Here is a 21,327-nt window from a genome sequence, read left to right on the forward strand (position 1 = left end):
TGTTACCAGTGGGTGAGGATCCGATGATGAAGCATGCCACTTGGGGTACCTGTGGGTGAGGACCCCATGATGAAGCGTGCCACTGGTGGTCTCTGTGGGTGAGGATCCGATGATGAAGCGGGCCACTGGTGGTACCTTTGGGTGTGGATCCAATGATAAAGCGACCCTGGTAGTACCTGTGGGTGAGGATCCATTGATGAAGCATGCCACTGGGGGTATCTGTGGGTGAGGATCCATTGATGAGGCATGCCACTGGGGGTCTCTGTGGGTGAGGAGCCGATGATAAAGCGTGCCACTGGTGGTACCTGTGGGTGAGGATCCAATGATGAAGCGTGCCACTGGTTGTGTCAGTGGGTGTGGATCTGATGATGATGTGTGCCACTGGCGGTACCTGTGGGTGAGGATCCGATGATGATGGTGCCACTGGGGGTATCTGTGGGTGAGGATCCATTGATGAAGCGTGCCACTGGGGGTATCTGTGGGTGAGGATCCGATGATGAAGCATGCCCTGGTGGTACCGGTGGGTGAGGATCCGATGACGAAGCGTGCCACTGGAGGTACCTGTAGGTGAGGATCTGATGATGAAGCGTGCCCTGGTGTTACCAGTGGGTGAGGATCCGATGATGAAGCATGCCACTTGGGGTACCTGTGGGTGAGGATCCCATGATGAAGCGTGCCACTGGTGGTCTCTGTGGGTGAGGATCCGATGATGAAGCGGGCCACTGGTGGTACCTTTGGGTGTGGATCCAATGATGAAGCGACCCTGGTAGTACCTGTGGGTGAGGATCCATTGATGAAGCATGCCACTGGGGGTATCTGTGGGTGAGGATCCATTGATGAGGCATGCCACTGGGGGTCTCTGTGGGTGAGGATCCATTGATGAAGCATGCCACTGGTGGTACCTGTGGGTGAGGATCCAATGATGAAGCGCGCCACTGGTTGTGTCAGTGGGTGTGGATCTGATGATGATGCGTGCCACTGGTGGTAATAGTGGGTGTGGATCTGATGATGATGTGTGCCACTGGTGGTACCTGTGGGTGAGGATCCGATGATGATGGTGCCACTGGGGGTATCTGTGGGTGAGGATCCATTGATGAAGCGTGCCACTGGGGGTATCTGTGGGTGAGGATCCATTGATGAAGCGTGCCACTGGTGGTACCTGTGGGTGAGGATCCAATGATGAAGCGTGCCACTGGTTGTGTCAGTGGGTGTGGATCTGATGATGATGCGTGCCACTGGTGGTACCAGTGGGTGTGAATCTGATGATGATGCGTGCCACTGGTGGTAATAGTGGGTGTGGATCTGATGATGATGCGTGCCACTGGTGGTAATAGTGGGTGTGGATCTGATGATGATGCGTGCCACTGGTGGTACCTGTGGGTGAGGTTCCGATGATGATGCGTGCCGCTGGTGGTACCTGTGGGTGAGGATCCGATGATGATGCGTGCCGCTGGTGGTACCTGTGGGTGAGGATCCGATGACTATGCGTGCTGCTGGTGGTACCTGTGGGTGAGGATCCGATGATGAAGCGTGCCCTGATGGGATCTGTGGGTGATAATCCATTGATGAGGCGTGCCACTGGGGGTATCTGTGGGTGAGGATCTATTGATGAAGCGTGCCACTGGGGGTATCTGTGGGTGAGGATCCATTGATGAGGCGTGCCACTGGGGGTATCTGTGGGTGAGGATCCATTGATGAAGCGTGCCACTGGGGGTATCTGTGGGTGAGGATCCATTGATGTAGCGTGCCACTGAGGGTATCTGTGGGTGAGGATCCATTGATGAAGCATGCCACTGAGGGTATCTGTGGGTGAGGATCGGATGATGAAGCGTGCCCTGGTGGTACCGGTGGGTGAGGATCCGATGATGAAGCGTGCCACTGGTGGTCTCTGTGGGTGAGGATCCGATGATAAAGCATGCCACTGGAGGTACCTGTGGGTGAGGATCCGATGATGAAGCGTGCCCTGGTGGTCTCTGTGGGTGAGGATCCGATGATGAAGCGTGCCACTGGGGGTATCTGTGGGTGAGGATCCATTGATGAAGCGTGCCACTGGAGGTATCTGTGGGTGAGGATCCATTGATGAAGCGTGCCACTGGTGGTATCTGTGGGTGAGGATCCATTGATGAAGCGTGCCACTGGGGGTATCTGTGGGTGAGGATCCGATGATGAAGCGTGCCCTGGTGGTACCGGTGAGCGAGGATCCGATGATGAAGCATGCCACTGGAGGTACCTGTGGGTGAGGATCCGATGATGAAGCGTGCCCTGGTAGTACCTGTGGGTGAAGATCCATTGATGAAGCATGCCACTGGGGGTATCTGTGGGTGAGGATCCATTGATGAAGCATGCCACTGGGGGTCTCTGTGGGTGAGAATCCTGATGATAAAGCGTGCCACTGGTGGTACCTGTGGGTGAGGATCCAATGATGAAGCGTGCCACTGGTTGTGTCAGCGGGTGTGGATCTGAAGATGATGCGTGCCACTGGTGGTAATAGTGGGTGTGGATCTGATGATGATGTGTGCCACTGGTGGTACCTGTGGGTAAGGATCCGATGATGAAGCATGCCACTGGGGGTACCTGTGGGTGAGGATCCCATGATGAAGCGTGCCACTTGTGGTCTCAGTGGGTGAGGATCCGATGATGAAGCGGGCCACTGGTGGTACCTTTGGGTGTGGATCCAATAATGAAGCGTGCCCTGGTGGTACCTGTGGGTGAGGATCCATTGATGAAGCGTGCCACTGGAGGTACCTGTGGGTGAGGATCCGATGATGAAGCGTGCCCTGGTGGTACCAGTGGGTGAGGATCCGATGATGAAGCATGCCACTGGGGGTACCTGTGGGTGAGGATCCCATGATGAAGCGTGCCACTGGTGGTCTCAGTGGGTGAGGATCCGATGATGAAGCGGGCCACTGGTGGTACCTTTGGGTGTGGATCCAATAATGAAGCGTGCCCTGGTGGTACCTGTGGGTGAGGATCCGATGATAAAGCGTGCCACTGGTGGTACCTGTGGGTGAGGATCCAATGATGAAGCGTGCCACTGGTTGTGTCAGTGGGTGTGGATCTGATGATGATGCGTGCCAATGGTGGTACCTGTGGGTGTGGATCTGATGATGAAGCGTGCCACTAGTGGTCTCTGTGGGTGAGGATCCGATGATGAAGCGTGCCGCTGGTGGTACCTGTGGGTGAGGATCCGATGATGAAGCGTGCCACTGGTGGTATCTGTGGGTGAGGATCCATTGATGAGGCGTGCCATTGGGGGTACCTGTGGGTGAGGATTCTACTAATATATCCATGTGATGCAAGGGTCGCATCGATTCACCCCCATGCAGGTCCATTTCCACTTTGGTGTATATTGAGACCAGTTAATTTGACCTCTTCAAACTTTAGGAGTTCTTCAGTTTTGAAGCTTTGCCTCTCTTGTGTACTGATTAGTATGAAGTTACAGTATTCCAAGACATGGCTTGGCAGTTCGGGCTGGACTGTTCCCATGAGGCACAGGGTCAAGACTGATTTGCATATGGCCATGTCTGAACTGGGGTGGCTTGGTGAGCAAAATAACGGCGGATTAAACCCAGATGTGTGACTGGGGGTTAATGTTTTGCCATTGTGCAACATTCCGTCCATCATCTTGTATGTTTTTCAGTATTCCAACAGCCAGCCTCTACCGGGATGCAGGGAAGTCATGACATACTCAACGTTATAGGGACTTTGCATTACGTGCTGTCCCTGGGAATGTGGTGCATAAATCTGTAATGGGGAGTTCAGTTCAGCAGAGGAATCAGTCCCCATTCAGTAAATTTCTGATTACAGAATATCTGCCCTCGACACTTGGAGGATCAATTCCCACCTGTGAGCAGTGGACGCCGCGATCTCCATTGGGTCCAGCAGGAGTGCAGAGCCAGCCTTAACTCTCTAAAAGCTGTGGGTCCAGACAAAGATGCCACCTTCTCCTGAAGGTGATGCATCATGGCAGACATGACGATGCAGAGCACAGCACACACACGGGCTGAGCTGTGCCAGTTGCCATGGACACCCTTCCCTGGTGCAAATCCATTGTGCACAAATACAGTAGTGCAAGTTTCAAGGAGCGTGCAGCAGTCCTTGTGTCCTGGTTTGGTTTCGGTTGCACTTTTTTTTTTAATCTAGAAGGCCAGGCCTGGTTTCAGCATCAAGTCAGTAGGCATTAGATAGTTACAGGAGAAGTGTGGCTCAATGGTTAGAGCGGCAGACCCTGATGCAGAGGTCTAGCCCGGGACCAGGGTTCAATTCCCCGCCTCGGCGGGTCTTGGGCTAAAAAATTCCACGGACCTGATCATTCTCGCCTCGGTGCCTATTCCAATCATGGTGTCCCACTTTGCAACTCTGGGCAATAGCTTGCTTAATCTCCACAACGGCCCCCACAACGCTAAGGATGCCTGGCCTCCACCTTGGGGGTGCCCAGGAGTGGACGCCTCACAGGGAAAGCCAGGATGGGTTCCACAGCGGTATTCGTACAAGCGCCTTGAGACCCTTGCGGGTGAGTAGTACGCTATACAAGTATCAATTTACATTTTTACATTGAAGACATCTGAGAAAGGCCAGTGGAGACACACATCTCCTTGGGTCTGCTGGTGGATCCTCCTATTTCAGGCTCCCTTCCTCTTCCGCAGGTGATGAGCAGCAGGAAGTGTTGCCAAGTGTGATGTTCAGGGGAAGCTTCATGTTAGTGTCCAATAGGATGTGGCCTCAGTTCAGTATCGTTAATGAAGTCCGATGAGCTGCCATCAGTGACGTCGATAGGCTGCAAGAAGTCCGTTGAGCAGTAATGAGGTCTAAGAAGCTGTACTGAGGTCTGAGGAGCTGCAATGAGCTCCGATGAGCTGCAGTGAGGTCTGATGAGCTGCAGTGAGGTCCGATGAGCTGCAGTGAGGTCCGATGAGCTGCAATGAGCTGCAATGAGGGCCAATGAGCTGCCATCAGTGACGTAGATAGGCTGCAAGAAGTCTGTTGAGTAGTAATGAGGTCTGATGAGAAGCAATGAGACCCGATGAGCAGCAATGAGGTCTAAGAAGCTGTACTGAGGTCCGATGAGCTGTACTGAGGTCCGATGAGCTGCAGTGAGGTCCGATGAGCTGCAGTGAGGTCCGATGAGCTGCAGTGAGGTCCGATGAGCTGCAGTGAGGTCCGATGAGCTGCAGTGAGGTCCGATGAGCTGCAGTGAGGTCCGATGAGCTGCAGTGAGGTCCGATGAGCTGCAGTGAGGTCCGATGAGCTGCAGTGAGGTCCGATGAGCTGCAGTGAGGTCCGATGAGCTGCAGTGAGGTCCGATGAGCTGCAGTGAGGCCTGATGAGCTGCAGCGAGGTCTAATGAGCTGTAATGAGGTTCGATGAGCTGCAGTGAGGTCCTATGAGCTGCAGTGAGGTCCTATGAGCTGCAGTGAGGTCCGATGAGCTGCAGTGAGGTCCGATGAGCTGCAGTGAGGTCCGATGAGCTGCAGTGAGGTCCGATGAGCTGCAGTGAGGTCCGATGAGCTGCAGTGAGGTCCGATGAGCTGCAGTGAGGTCCGATGAGCTGTAGTGAGGTCCGATGAGCTGCAGTGAGGTCCGATGAGCTGCAGTGAGGTCCGATGAGCTGCAGTGAGGCCTGATGAGCTGCAGCGAGGTCTAATGAGCTGCAGCGAGGTCCGATGAGCTGTAATGAGGTCCGATGAGCTGCAATGAGGTTCGATGAGCTGCAATGAGGTCCGATGAGCTGCAGTGAAGTCTGATGAGCTGTAATGAGGTCCGATGAGCTGCAATGTGGTCCGATGAGCTGCAATGAGGTCCGATGAGCTGCAGTGAGGTCCGGTGAGCTGCAATGAGGTCCGGTGAGCTGCAATGAGGTCCGGTGAGCTGCAATGAGGTCCGGTGAGCTGCAATGAGGTCCGGTGAGCTGCAATGAGGTCCGGTGAGCTGCAAGGAGGTCCAGTGAGCTGGAATGAGGTCTGACGAGATGCAATGAGGTCTGAATAGATGCAATGAGGTCTGAATAGATATAATGTGGTCTGAATAGATATAATGTGGTCCGATAAGTTGCGATGAGGCCTGATGAGTGGCAATGAGGTCCGATGAGCTGCAGTTAGGTTTGACAAGCTGCAGTGAAGTCTAATGCGTTGCAGTGAGGTCCAAAGAGTTGAAGTGCGGGCCAATGAACTGGAATGAGGTCATGTTGGAAGAGATACATTGCGGCCCAAGCAGTGTTCATATCCAATTGAATTAGTGCAGGTGACCAAAATTCGGCCCTAAAACCTGCTGGCCTGTGCAATTAAAAGTCCGCACACCGAATACCAAGGATGCGTAGTCTTGAGTTCACCTCAGGCTCTTTATTTCACTACCATGCTCTTGCTGTCCCTTTATCTCACTCTAGAAGGCTCCTGCTTTCTCTCTTTATTTCGTGTTTTCCTTCTTTCTCCTCTTTTTTTTTGTTTTGTTTGTTTTTCAGTCTCTTGCTGTCTTTTGCAGAAAACCAAGTGTCAAATCCCCTGCCAACCACCGGGTCAAATTAAGCACTGGGCCCATGGGGCAAAACACATCTCCTTGCAGTGTCCAGGTGCTCCTGCACCAGCAGCCAGTGCTGTTAATGCTGCTCCACACCTCATTGGGTCACCTGTAGTGCAGAGGACTGGGCTGCAGCGCCCTCTGCCGGCTGCATTAAAGAGCGCTCTGCTCGGCAGACGGTTCTCTGTGTCATCTTTTCTGCTGGCCTCAGGGAGCGAACCTTTTGCAATCCTTCTCCCGCTCAGACCGACGTCAGACTGCAAGGCTGACACCTCTCTGGTTCCTGCCTGTCTTAATTACCGCGGAAGCGCCAGAGTCGCTGGGAAACCTTTCAGTTCCGACGCCAGAAACGTAATCCATGAAAACGGAAGCAGCCAGGGTCTGAACGAGAGCTAAATGGAAGAAAAGTCACGGGAGGAAGGGTACAGAAGGAGTTTTTGTAGGACTTGTAATCCACTGCACCATCCAATAAATGAGTCCTACGGTCGGCCTCGCCAGCAGTCAAACTTACAAATGTTTCATTTGAGAACCAGACAACATAAGCATGTATTCAGCAGCACTGCGAGGAAGCAGCATCCCTTGTATTCTGTGCTCTTCCAGTTCTTTTCATCTCTGAGTGCGTGAGTTTAGATGAAGCGTAGATTCAATGCTGTACTTGACCCTTCTTGCAATAAACAGCTCTGCCCTTGAGCATCCAACGCTCCAGGGCTCTTGGGAGCAGTGGCGGTTCTCCCATGGGGGCGTTTGGGCGCCGCCCCACCTGTTTTCTCGCCGTGCGAGAAGAAGGCAGAAACAAATGGTAGTTATTTATTAATAACTACCATTTGTTTCTGCCTGCCCTTCTCGCACGGCGAGAAAGCAGTCAGCCGTCAGCCGATTCCGAACTTCCTGGTTTCTAGAGCCTCAGGGCAGTGGGGAGTGGCTTGGGGGAGTGGCTTGCCCACTGTTGTGAATACGTACTGTTTGGACAGCCTGAGAGGCTGTTCAAACAGACAGTATTAGCAACAGTGGGCAAGCCGCTCCCCCAAGCCTCCTCCCACTCTCTGTTCTGCAGGATGCAGACTGTGAGCAATGACGTATTTAGGGCAGCCGGCCGAACCAATCAGCGCCGGCTGCCATGGAGGGGAGGGAGGCTGCCTGCAGCAGCCTTCAATGACGAGAGCCCACATTCAAATCCAGGACGAAGGCGGGAGCAGTCTCGGGACGGAGTCAGCGCGGGAACGAAGCCATTAAGCCAAGGTAAGTTTTTTCATTTATATTCATTGTATTTTGAGATCCATTCATCTCTTGTTCCCTTGCAGTATACTGAAAAGGAGGTAAACTAAACGTTCATAAAAATGTTGTTTTTTTTTTAAAATGTAAACAGCGCAGTGGTTTACCAGCCGTAACACTGAAGGGTGCTAATTTTATGGCAAATGTGCACATGGATCGCAAGCAAGAATGCCGTAACTCGCGAAAATTCGAGACACTGGCTCAAAGGGGGCTGATCCGATGCCCCATACTATAAGTTGTGGTGGGCGCAAGAAAAATGTATGTGAATTAGTGCTGTGTGCTTTGAATGGGTGTGTGCATGGGTATGTGCTAGCGAATGATGGGTTTATGTGTGCGCTTGTGAATGGATGGGTGGGAGTGAGTATGTGTGTGCTTGTGAGGGACGGGAGGATGGGACTGTGCTTGTGCGTTCCCACGGCCCGCCCCACTAATCGTCGACATTACGAGCCGCCACTGCTTGGGAGCCTCCAGTTAGGTTTCCGCAAGGGAGGGGTCAAAAACTGCAAGTCCATTGGTGTGGCTTGACCTCCCAGCTGCCTTTGATACTATTCAACCAACCAGGGGGTTGGGAAGCGTGCTACTCACCTGTGAGGGTCTCAAGGCGCTGGGAAGGGGGTGTGGGAGGGGAGGGGTTAGCTCCGGATCAATCGAAGAACCAGGTCTTGCGGTCCCTCCTGAACGTGTCAAGGGTCAGGGAGCGTCCGATGTTAACCGGGAGCTGGTTCCAGGTCTTGGCTGCGATGTGGGAATAGGCTCTCCTGCCTGTTCTGTTTCTGCAGATGTGGGGAAAGTCCAACAGGGCAAGGTCGGCGGATCGGAGGTTCCTCTTGGGTGCATGGAAGGAGACTTTCTCGAATTCTCGTTGAGGTATTTGGGTCTGATGTTGTGGAGTGATTTGTAGGGGTGGGTGAGGAGTTTGAAGGTGACCATCTTCTCGACGGGGAGCCAGTGGAGGTCTCGTAGGTGTTGGTTCATGTGTCCATGACGTAGAGTCTCTAGAATGAGCCTGGCTGCGGCATTCTGGATGGTTTGGACTTTGTGTGGAAGGATTCTGTTGATCCCGGCATATAAGGCATTGCCGTAGTCCAGTCTGCCGGTTATTAATGCATGGGTGATGGTTCTCCTGCAGTCGGGGTGAATCCATTTGAAAATCTTGTGGCGGATGCTTAGGCAGTTGAAACTGGTGGATGCGACAGCGTTGATCTGGCGGTTCATGGAAAGGGAAGAGTCGAGGATGATGCTGAGGTTTCATGCATGGTCTGTGGGGGTGGGCGGGCTCCCAAGGGCGGTGGGCCACCATGTGTTGTCCCAGGAGGAGGTGCAGAGTGCGAGGATGAGGACCTCTGTCTTCTCAGAGCAGAGCCTCAAACAGCTGTCTTTCATCCAGGCTGCCACATTCTTCATTCCCTCCTGGAAACAGAATCTTGTGTTTTCGAGCTTCCTCGTGAGTGAGAGGATGAGCTGAGTGTCGTCGGCGTAGGATGCATTGCTGAGCCCATGCTGTCTGACGATGGTGGCGATGGGGGCCATGTAGATGTTGAAGAGCGTGGGGCTGAGCAATGATCCTTGCGGTATTCCGCTGTTGATATTGGCGGGATCGGAGAGGAAGGGAGAGAGACTGATCCTCTGGGTTCGGCCGGGGAGGAAGGAAGGATTGTATTCAGTCAAGTGCGGTTCCTTGAATCCCCGCGTCTCGAAGAAAAAAGGGTCAGAGCTCTAAACGATCCAGTACCAGACATCACTATGGAACAGACCTATTAAGTTGATACTAAACCTCGGTGCAGCAGGTCTGGGATGTGACCCACATACATCCCATAGTTGTTGAACACCACCATTATCCAAAGCTCCAAAATGACCCTGCACCCGAGAAACATATATTCTATTTATATAGCTAACATAGTACAGCTTATTTAAATAAACAGAGAGGAATATCACAAACAGAAAGGCTTCCCAGACAGAAATGTCAAACTGTTGTGTGTCTTGATTGTAGTAAATTCTTTATTATAAAATCAACTGTCCTCATTTTTAAAATCACCACACAATTGCTTTGCCAACGTGTTTCATCCCTCTTGGGACTTCTTCAGGGCTTATTAAAGTGCTGTTTCTGATGTTGTTGATCAGTATGGCTCCAGGCCAACCTTCGCAGCAACGTTGGTAAACACTGTTTCTTAATATTGACCTTAGTAATGTCACTGTCGTATCAGGTTGGTTTTCTTTAGACGCCAATGCCGTTGGTCTATATTGAAGTAATTTCAAAAGTGATCATTTATGGTAAGTTTGATCCCAGTTACTCGTGATAAATCCATACGTTGGCTAGATTTTCCCAAGTTTTAATATCGCCCTGCGGCCAAGAATGTTCACTTCTTTCTCAAGTTTTAATAATGCAATGTTGCCTCCTCTGTATGCTCGCAATCCACCCGTATCCACCCGTATCGCCACAGTGTAGTCTTTACATTGTGGAGATACGGGTGGATTGCGAACATACAGAGGTGGCGACATTGCAATATTAAAACTTGAGAGAGAAGTGAACATTCTTTGCCACAGGGCGATATTAATAACCGGGAAAATCTACCCACCATACAGATTCACCACGAGTAACGGGGATCAAACTCCCCGCATCTTGAAGTCTGGCTGCGAGTGCGCGATGTGAAACTGTGTCGAAGGCTGCGGAGAGGTCCAGAAGGATGAGAGCTGCGGTGTGTCCCTGGTCGAGTAGCATGCAGATGTAGTCAGTGGCAGCGAGGAGGGTGGTCTCGGTGCTGTGGTTGCTGCGGAATCCGGACTGGGAGGCATGCAGGATGGAGTTCTCTTCGATGAAGGCGGTCAGTTGGGCGTTTACGAGCCTCTCTGTGACTTTGGCAGTGAATGGTAGGACAGAAATGGGCTGGTAGTTTCGCAGGTCCATTGGGTCGGATGTTGATCTTGAGGAGGGGTTTAATCTCCGTCTGCTTCCAGTCATCTGGGAAAATGCCGGATCTGAAGGAAGCGGTGATGGTCCATCCTAGTTCGGGTGCAATTGCAGTGGCGGCTCTGTGGAATATGTGCGGTTGGCAGGGGTCCGTTGGGGCTCCTGAATGGGTATTCTTCATGGTCGCGGTGATAAGTTCTATGGTAGTGGGATTCCAGGTCATGATGGATGGCTTATCTGTGGCGAAGGGAAGGGGGGGTAGTCTATTGACAACGACCTGCTGATGGAAAAGCTGCATAATGTAGAGGATGAAGAGGCAATGTTTGGGCTGCTTTGAACTCCTGGATCAGTGATAATATTCTCTGGTGAGAGTTAGTTGCAGGGAGGTACATGTGTAGTCTCTCATGATCTGTTGTTGATATGATATATATATATATATATATATATATATATATATATATATATATATATATTAGATTATTGGGAGGGAAACGTCCTCTGCATGGTAACAAATGTGCACCACTGTCCCGAGTGCCCTACTCTACTGATGTCTGGATCCCTGATGCTGATTTTTGTTGTCATAGGTAAACCCGGGTCATGCATGTGAGCCGTGACATAGGCCAGTCTCATGGATTGTGGTCTTGTTGGCCTTGGAGGGGCGCCCAAAGCACTACCTTCATAGTGGTGGAAGGCTACCGCCTTCACCAGGAGTTAAGCAGCATGAAAGCAGTGATGGCATAATACTATGCGGTGATAAAAAGCAGTGAACATTTTAACGTCACTGAGGTGAGGCCTACGGGCTCACTCATGTTTAAAAGTTCCGCTGCTGTGTGCTTAACTCATTTCTTGGCTTACATCATTTTGGTGTGAAGTGCTGCGCAGGAGTGGTGTATCTGCACTGGATGTATGAGTGCCTGGTAAGAGAACAATACAGGGTTAATTTAGTACTGAAGAGTGTGTGCGTGGTGAATGCAGGAGCTGGATGTACATGTGCCTAAGAGCGGCTCAGTACCTGAAGTATAAAGTGCTCTGCAGTGCGTGCAGAACAAATGCATGTGCTGTGTGTTTGTGTACCTGGGAGTCGTGCAATACATAAAGGGTGCAGTGCAGGACTGTTAAATGCATATGCTGGAAGTATGCCTATGAGTGGCCCAAGTACGTGGCGTACTCAGGAACTCCGAACACTTCACACTTGCCGGCGCAGATAAGGCTGGTTTGGGGCCTGTTGGCCCAAGCGGAACTTACTGCTAATTTAGCACAATATTAACTTACGGTAAGGGTCGCAGTGGGCTCTTGACACTCCGACTGCTTGTGGGGCAAACCGTGGATGTCACCAGAAGTGAATGGCGCTCAACCAAAACAGGTAATACAAGGAGTGAGCGGGACAGGGAACCAACCTCACAGGAAGGCTGTGTAATTGTTGGTGGATGTCATATTTTTCCTTTGCGTAGCCAGCGGTAAAAATAAAAGACTTCTCTTTTGTCATATTTATTTATTTATTTTATTTATAACGTTTTATATAGCGCGAACCTGATCCCGAAGGATATCAGAGAGCTTTAGAATTTGAGGCAATTAAATAACTTCCCACCCTATTCCCCTATAAACCCACATCCCACTATGGAACTAAAAATGCTAAATTAGAACAAAAAAATGTAATAACTACTACAATTTTTACATTACTAAAGATGTGCTATTTTCGCTTCGTAGACATGTCCATATTTGATAGACCTTGTCACAGTGTAAACATCAGGTCTCGAAAAATAGTTTGGAGATTTTTGCCTGCTTTCTTCATGCATCCTCAGGGCCACCAAGGCTTCTTCACAGCCCTCCAAGATGCAGACACATGAAGCCTGGCCTGGATGAAACTAATTAATGCATTGTGGGGGGATCAGCTGGGAAGTGCTAGTCCAATGGTAAACCCAAATGGGCACCTAAGGAGCCTCGGGAATAGGCTGATATGTGGCCCATAGGAGCACTTACATTGGTCAATGCTACGAGAGTGGCATAAAATCGTTCCTTCTGCCTATTCTGCCACTAATCCTTATATTGAATCTTGGTAATCCGCACCATGCGTGGTGGGTCCTGGCGATACTAGGCTCATCCACTAGACAGCGCGAGTGCCAGTGAAGGGGCCTCAGCTTTGGGACAAGGGAGGACCAGTGGAGTGAGAAAGTGAGTATTTGGCTTAACATGGATTTCTTGCTGCTGCTGCACACATGTTGAGTTGTGAGCCTGCGTTCACCACCCTGTCTCCACACCTACCCTCGAGGGAGCCTTGGACTGCTCAGACCATGCTATCCTGATAGTCACTGCAGAGGGGTACTTGGCCCAGTTACTCAGAATCCATAGTAAGTCGGGTCCTGGAACATCAGGACGTGAAGGCCTCAAACCCAACGGTTGGGCCCAGGAGCCCCGGCATGCCCTGTGGCACTCGGAAAGGGGTTCTGATATCTATGCTTATATATATGACCTGTTTTCATGAACGTGGTATGGCGTAACATGTACTTTGATGATACTACTAGTCACCAAACTGAGCAGTTACACTCAGAAAGGCACTTATTACCTGAATCAAATCTTGGATGGTCCACAATGGGCAGAAAACTGAACTGATATTGGCGGGCTCCAGAATCGGTGTGGCCAAGCTAGCTGAAGAATAGAATACAGTCAAGATTGGAAATTTAAAAGCACGTGGCTCGTGAAATAGCTGGCCTTTGTGCTTGACACACAGATGCCATTATCGGAGGATTCTAATCGAAGTGCCAGCACATGTAGATATCACTTCAAAAAACTAGGTATGAGGCATCCTTTCTGCCTGGAGGAAGTAGAATGGGATAAGCGTCGAAAGAGCCATGTGGACTTTCGCACAGACAGCTGAGGCACCTTGTTTCTGGGAGCTATTGAAAAAGCATTAAGTGGGCTGTAAGGCATGCAGAACCATTCAGAAGAGTAGTGTCTAAAGTGGGTCGCCAACTCCCTACTTCACTGTACCTCAGAGGCACTACTGACTCAGGGTGGAGGGAAGGATCAGGTTTAGAGCGCTCACCTCAGTTTTTAGGACAGTAAGGAGGAGGGGGCTGAACCTTGGAATCTCAGAGTATGCTTGGGCTGCGACTCTTAAGGTGGAGAGACAGATGCCTGGTGCCGCATATAAAGAGACATTCAGTGCAAAATTCTTCAAGTTGAAGGGACAAGGTTACGAAGTGGTTTACTGGAGAAAATCGGAAAACATGATGCTGTTATTATCTTAAAGAATAATGCAACAATATACCTATATAACTCCTTAACCGCAGCACAAATTCCGCTGCGGTGCGGGAGTGCTAATGAGTGGGTGGGGCTGCGTGTCGGCCAACGGACGTGCGCAGCACTAGCGAGGTAGTGCTTGCAATAGCCGTTGACCGACGCGAGCACGGAAGGGGATAAATAGATCAGAAAGCAACACATACAAGCACCGCACTAGGGTGCATGTGTGCACTGTACATCTACGGTGCACGCCGGAGCACACCTTTTAACTGGGTCTCTCAACGACGGTGCTGTCCCCAGCAGAGCAGACAACCCGCGCCTGCACTTGGAACAGTGCCGTGCGAAACATGGACATGGTGTTTGAATCTACAGGTCCGCCAGTGTTTCAGGGTGCAGGTGGCACCCCAGCCTGCATTGCAAAGGGGACAAAGTCTTAAATAATTTGAATACGGCCACTCCCCTTTGCAAATGAGGTAAACGCCATTGAGATCGCACAGGTGTACATGTAGCACCAACGCGATCTGTATCAGGACGGGCTGCACAAGCGTCTGTGACTCCTTCTGTAATACCAAAGTACCGGTGGGCACAAAAGGAGGGAACAGTCCACCCGTTGAAGCCCCAGGGCAACTTTGATAATATGGCCCCAGAAGATCATTGCAGGATTAATTCTATATTAAGAACATTTGCTGTAAATGTGACTTTTCCTCTTGATAACAAGAAAACTCTCTTCAGCACAGTTCAGCAACCATCTTTATAGGACAGTTCACTGGGCTGCACTCTAAATTGAGATTTGAAGGAAGGAGACGTGACTGTGAATTGTTACTTTTTAAATCGTTTTTTATGTGAGAACGTGAAGTAAAATGAATTGGCTTTGCCAATAAGAAACCTTTCAACCAGTTACCTGACAAACCCATCCTCCGTATATCTACATTTCACGTTTTTTTAGCTCCTCACCCCCCTCTTGTAAATGTTTCTACAGTGTGTTTTCTCTAATAGTGTTCTTATGTAGTAGAAACCATGAAGGCACCGCCCTGTTATTCTATTGAGATGCTGCCAAGATCTGTCCTCTGGAGACAGACTCACATCCCTGATCTGAAGGGATCAGGAAGCTGCTGCCACGTGAGATTCTCTCCTCTTTCAATGCAGGTGGATTTAGAGTTGAACTTCTAGTCCGACTTCTGATCCATTTCTGCAAGAAACTTTTTTTTCTGATTTCAGCAGATTGTGCAGTGAAGGATGCGCTGTTTGTCGCTTGCAGTGACTTCCTGATTAGGCAGATTATGCTCTTTAAGTATGACCATAAACATTTTCCGGTGGCCATGATTCATGGGTGAGCAATGGATTTCTAAAGTTTTTTAATATTCTGGCATGTTGACCTATTTTATGTCAGTCCTTTTTTTATGTCCCATAGCACGGATTTAACTGACAACCTTTCAGAGTAAAAAAAATGATTTTACTACGATTTGGGAACATTGAGTGGGGGGAGAGAAAGTAAAATAGACACCCAAATAAGGACTTGGGGCCTGATTTTCAGGGCTGCTCTAAGAGTTATTCCCATTGCATGGTGCAACTGCATACCTTTGTCATACATGGTGCAAAACATGCAATCCGGCTAAAAAATAGCGACCTAAGATCATGCAAACATGTTTTTTCTCAGAAAGGTGTATCATGGGGGGTGTGCGCTGGCATGCACGGATTCTGACATTGAATGAATGAATGAAAAATGTATAAAGCTCTGGAATCACCCCGGTAGGGAATCTCTGGCTGACCACCTTGGCATATTGTAAAGAGCTACATACTGCCTTTCGGTACCCGATAGTGATGTATGATGCGGATGCACCAAAATATTGACATTGTGCTTGTAATTTGTCCTGTGACGTCATAAGTGGTCCAACGGACGGGATGCCCGGTGGGCGCATTGTGTTGGCTTACCCGCACTTGAGATGGCCTCCTTGTGTGTATGGCACCAGGTGCAGACTGGCCACTCTGGCATTTTTCCAGTGGGCTGCAGGCCAAGAGGCTTCTTTCAGAGCAGGATGACCTTTTAGGACTCAACCAAGCCCCTTCGGCCACATCCTATTGGCGGCCCCATGTAGTGCGAGGCTCATGTGAACATTATCCCCAAGGCTGCTCAAGGTGTGTCCTCAAATAGAGTCACTTATCATCATACCGGTCTAGAGTGGATCCTTCAGTTACCCCATGCAAGTCCCTGTTTGGAAAAATACCCAAGTTTAGACACAGAGAGGACGGTGGACCTGAGCCACATTCAATGGTGCAGCCCATGTAGCTCGGTCCTGTAGTCTTCCCAAATACATCAGAAACCTCAAAACTTGGCTCTTCGTCAGACTCCCTCCTTGAAGGACTGGAACATCATCTACCTAATTACTTGAGTGTGTAGCTCTTGAACCTGAATATCTATTTTGATTTGTAAATTTCACATGTTGCTTCGTTATCTTTTTATATACTTGTAGGCCATGTTTGCTTTATATTATCTTCTCATGTAAAGCGCTCTGATACCTCTGGGTCTAGCCAGCAGTATATAAAACTTTTTTTAAAACCTGCAAAAACCCCTCCCCCAGCGCCTTGAGACCCTCACGGGTGAGTAGTAGCGCTTCACAAACACGTCTTCAGAAACCTAATTGCGGTCACAGTGTACTGTATCAGCAGAAGGAATAATGAAGATGGCCACCAAATTCTGTGGAGCCCTGTGGGGCTTGAGCCCCATCTTTCAGCTGAGGGGATGGTCAAAGCGCTCTCGAGCCTGGGGTCTGCCTGGGAACAGAGACGCAAGCAATGAAACTTCTTTTTATCTTCATAGTTTGGACAATTCAAGTCTTTCTTCTGCTGACAGGAGCTGTGAATTGGGGTTGCAGGTGGCGCTATGGCATAGGGCCCGGGTCCCAGTGGGGTCTCATTACGGCGGACTGTAGACTTTTTTGCAAGCCCCCCTATTTTATTGGAGTGTGAATATTCCTTCTATATTTAGAATCTAGCCCCACATTTAGAGTGCACAGAACAGCTGGCTTCACTCCTGGCCGACCGCCAGGGCGGGAGGGGGCTGCATGAGTGTTTCCAAGCTCATGTTTTTAAACTATCACTGTATTAAATTCCTCTTACTGCAGGGGTGTATTCTGATCTACTAAGGTGAAACACTTCAACCTGATAAAGAAATACCCTTTAAAAATAAGGAAGCGACTTCATAATATTTGTATATGATGATTTATGCATGATTTACATGGCAAATATTTTCAAGGTACATCCTGTGCGCGAGCTCTCCTCGCTAAGCCACACCCTTGGCTCAGCTCTCCCTGTTGGTTTGTACACCCCGGCCGCAGAGAACCGATCTGACTATCAATGCCGAGCCAGGACCAGACTAGGAAATTATTAACTGCATGCGCGCTAGCGGGGTTTCCCGCTGCGCGCTGAAATTTGAAAATCTTGGCTTTCGTGACAAAGCCAGCTCGTCATGCGCGCAGCGCAGGTAACGCCCATGACGAGCTGGCTTTGTCATCCGCATCGAAGGGGTTAAGAGGTGTCACAAACCACCCCACCCCTCCCCACCTCCACCCCCTCCCCAGCTCCGCACATCCACCTCCTACCCATCTCCACCCCCTCCCTAGCTCCACCCCCTCCCCAGCTCCGCCCCCTCCGCAACTCCACCCCATCCCCACCTCCACCCCCTCCCTAGCTCCACCCCTCCCCAGCTCCACCCCCTACTCACCTCCACCCCATCCCCACCTCCCCACATCCACCTCCTACCCACCTCCACCCATGGGCGTAGGAACTGTGGGGTACGCGGGGGACATATCCCCCCCAGATTTTGTAGAGGGGGGACGCGGGGGACAAGGGTGGGGGGGGAAGAAAGTTTTCCCCCTCTCTCTTCTGTCTGTGGCAGGGCCATTGGTATGTCAAAGCGCCAGTGCTTTGATGTGCTAATGGCCCTGTACTTGACCTGTGACCTTCCCTTTTTTTCTGCCGCAAAGCTAAGGAATGTTTTCACACCTCGCCGCACCCACTGCCTGCAGTCTGCATTTCATTTCCAGTTCAAGGATGAGGTAGTTTGTTGATTGCTGAGTGCAGGGCCGGCTGTAGAGTTGGTGGCGCCCATCTCTGTGGGCACCCCAACAAACTTTTTAATTTTAAGTTATGCGGGAAAACAATCTTGGGGTTAATGTTTGTTAAGGGACTCAGATTTACGCCGCTCTGAGCACATGAGAAGTAAATGTGCTATTTACTAATTTCCTGAAAACAATAAAGGTATTTGGACTAGAGCCACACAAAGTAAAGGAATAGAAAGAAGTGCCTAGAATGCAATAGGCACACACTGCTGAAAGGCATTGTGCGGCACACACAGTGACAGGTGCAAGGCTACGTGAAGCACAGCTCCTGTAAGGTGCTTAAACCAATGAGACTTCTAAAATGAAATGCAAAAAATTGACATCTGATGCTCTATAAGACACAAAGAAAAAGTATTAGCAGGTTAGGCCAGGGTGTCCACCCACCATTTTATCCACTTTTGCAGTTTTCATATTGTGCAAACTTGGCCGGATGGGATCACAGTGCTTTAGGCAGACAAGAACCCTGACGATTTCTTTCAGGTTACAGGCTGCTCTCGCTACTGCTAGAAATTGTGTTTAATGCATTCAAATTGTAAACACGCTGTGTAGTAATTGCAGCGCCTGCTGCTATCATTGCCAATTTGCACCTGCATTCTTTTAAAAATCGTTGATTAATAACGTATGCTTTTAAAACATGTACTAGTCTTTTAAACTGTTGCTCGTTACAGTCCGCTCTCACCTTCCTACTTGTGGTGCCCCCTGGTCCGCCGCGGCTTGTGCCGTTTGAGCGGAGGGGCTACGCCCACTGGCCCTACTAAACACAGCACGCAGAGCGGACGCGCGCAGCGACGCGCCGGCGGCGCGCCGAAGGCAAGCCCGTTTGCGCCCGTCCGCTCCCGGCTGACTCCAGACGCCAGAGACTCTGCCCGTAACTCCACGACTCCCTGCACTCGTATCGAGGAAATGGGCATTATCAGGTATACTACCACGGAACTTCACAAACTTAACCCAGCCAAATCTTCGGTCTTAGACCCCCGCTCTCCTAACTCCCAACCCAACTCAGCCCCCACCAAACCACCGACACCTGGTAAAACCATTTGCGCTCCAAAGACTTCACCTAACCTAGTATGTCTCTACTGCAACGCTAGGTCAATGGTCAAACACGCATTACAAATTTGGGCACTCTTAGACTCTGTAAAACCTGACATATTGTTTGTCACTGAAACTTGGCTCCAGGAATCGTCCACACCAGACATTGCCATAGCCCTTCCTCTGGCCTACAAAATACATAGACTTGACTGCCCTGGAAACAAAAAAGGGGGAGGAACAGCGATAATTTATAACTCAGCTATAAAAATTCATATAAACGACTCTCACCTCGAATGCTGGGAAGAGCTGCTTATGGCCACGATAATAGTGAACAACAAAGAAGCATGGAAGGTAGCCCTCATTTACAGACCTCCCGGCTCTAAAACCAACTTCTCTGAGAAATTAGTAGAAGCTATAGCACCTTATGCTCTGACCACTAAGAATTTCATCCTCCTGGGAGATGTAAACTACCACCTCGAACTTACCACTGATCCTTCCACTATAGACCTAACCACCAATCTAGAAGCCTTACAACTTTGTCAACTCCCCACAGGTCCAACTCACATAGCTGGGCACACTCTTGATCTCATTTGCACAAATTCCTCCAAAGTCACGATTACTCAAAGCGATTTAGTCTTTTGGACGGATCATTACATCATAAAATTCGCTTTAAGCGGATCTCAGATCCCGGCGACCCGCCCAAGAAAAATGAAAAAAACTAGACCTTGGAATAAAATCACCATACCAGCCTTTAGCAAATCCTTCCCCCGCCCTCTATTGCCCAATGTACCAATCTTAGCCAAACCGCCGTGGAATTTGAATCAACCATTACCATTGCACTTGATATAGCACCTATGCGCACCTCTAAACCTCCGAGAACTAATTCTTTATGGTTTACGCCGGAACTTAAACAAAGAAAATGCGCTACTAGACTGGCAGAGCGAAAATGGAGACAGACAAAAAGCGCCCAAGAAAGACACTTATACAAAGTGGCTCATAGACAGTATAAGCGCCACTGCTGGAGCTATTGACCACATAAGCTTGTCACATATGGATGTTTAGAATAAAGCATAAACAACCTGCATAATTAGCAACTGGGAATTTTATTTCTCTCTCAAAATTTTTTCTTTTGTTTGTCACATAATATTTTCAGTGCATGGAAGAAACAGACATTTTTTATATACAATGAACAATAATGACATGTAGAAAAATATTTACACACTTACAGCATACATGGCCTTCCAGTCATACAAAACACATTCATACACAATAGCCAGTGAAATAATCAAAACACAACAAACAGAAAATTTACAAAGAAAACCACGTATCGGTCATAAATCAGTGGGGGGAATCCCTTGAGGTTTTTGAATTTTCTAAAGTCTTTTTGACTTATTCTCTGAACGAGAGTCCACTTCTCTTGAAGATGGTAAACAGGCTTGTTTTAGCGCAAAAAATATATAGACCAGATACGGGGATGGTCGACGCGTTTCGAACCCTTATGATTAATGGGGTTCTCCTCAGGACCTAGGCTGGTTCTGTGGGAATAATCAAAAGAATGGGGTGCTTAGTATGGCAAAGTATCGGAAAAAGAAAGACGCTCACTCCGAGCTCAACCAAAGCCTACCTTCAGCCAATGAACCAGAAGAGTAAGTACTTCAAGAATGGAAGTGTCAAAGCAGAAGGTTTCACCGTGAGGTGTGTTCACGGGCTGTGAGTAAAAGAAAATTAAATAAAGTAAATAAGTAAATAAGCGCGCTTGGATGCAACCCTACGACACGCTTCTCTAAGTTCGGGTGTGCGCTGGGGATCTGGGGAATTGTTTACCTGCACTGACGTCGGCTGCGGGCTAGACGTTTAAACCATGCTTCTCATCAGTCGCGGTGCGAGCAGGCTCCTTCGCATATTCGCCGCTAAAACGGAGGGACAGATGATTAGAGTATGCTCTGGATGTTGCAGAACGTGGCGCTTCTCACGTTAAAAGCGTACCGGTCAAACAATGGGTCCTTCGTCCATGGAAGCGTTCTACGGAGTGAATCACGATTGCGAGGCAGTCGGGATTGTTACTTCCTGGTTAAAGTACTCCTAGAGGTTTCTGGGACTTGTAGTTCACTTCTGGTGGAAAGAACGGCAGGAATTAGTGTCAGCAGTGTTCTGATGTGAAGTTGTCTAACTGGACGAGTCAGGTAACAGGATTGCCCTAGCAGCAAATTCCCAACGAGAACTATTTAATATTGTGAAGGAATTTAC

The 21,327-nt window shown here is 49.5% G+C and overlaps 1 long non-coding RNA gene across 1 annotated transcript in view; it reads left to right on the plus strand.

Moving 5' to 3' along the window:
* The first annotated feature begins 7,589 nt into the window (after nt 1-7,589).
* The window catches only part of LOC147684225 (uncharacterized), a 262,916-nt gene continuing 249,178 nt past the window's right edge, over nt 7,590-21,327 (plus strand). Inside the window, exon 1 of the long non-coding RNA XR_015300986.1 lies at nt 7,590-7,752. This is a non-coding gene — a long non-coding RNA (uncharacterized LOC147684225). The remainder of the gene's footprint in view (nt 7,753-21,327) is intronic.

Source organism: Lissotriton vulgaris, chromosome 11 (assembly GCF_964263255.1).
Source record: "Lissotriton vulgaris chromosome 11, aLisVul1.2, whole genome shotgun sequence".
Classification (NCBI taxonomy): Eukaryota; Metazoa; Chordata; class Amphibia; order Caudata; family Salamandridae; genus Lissotriton; species Lissotriton vulgaris.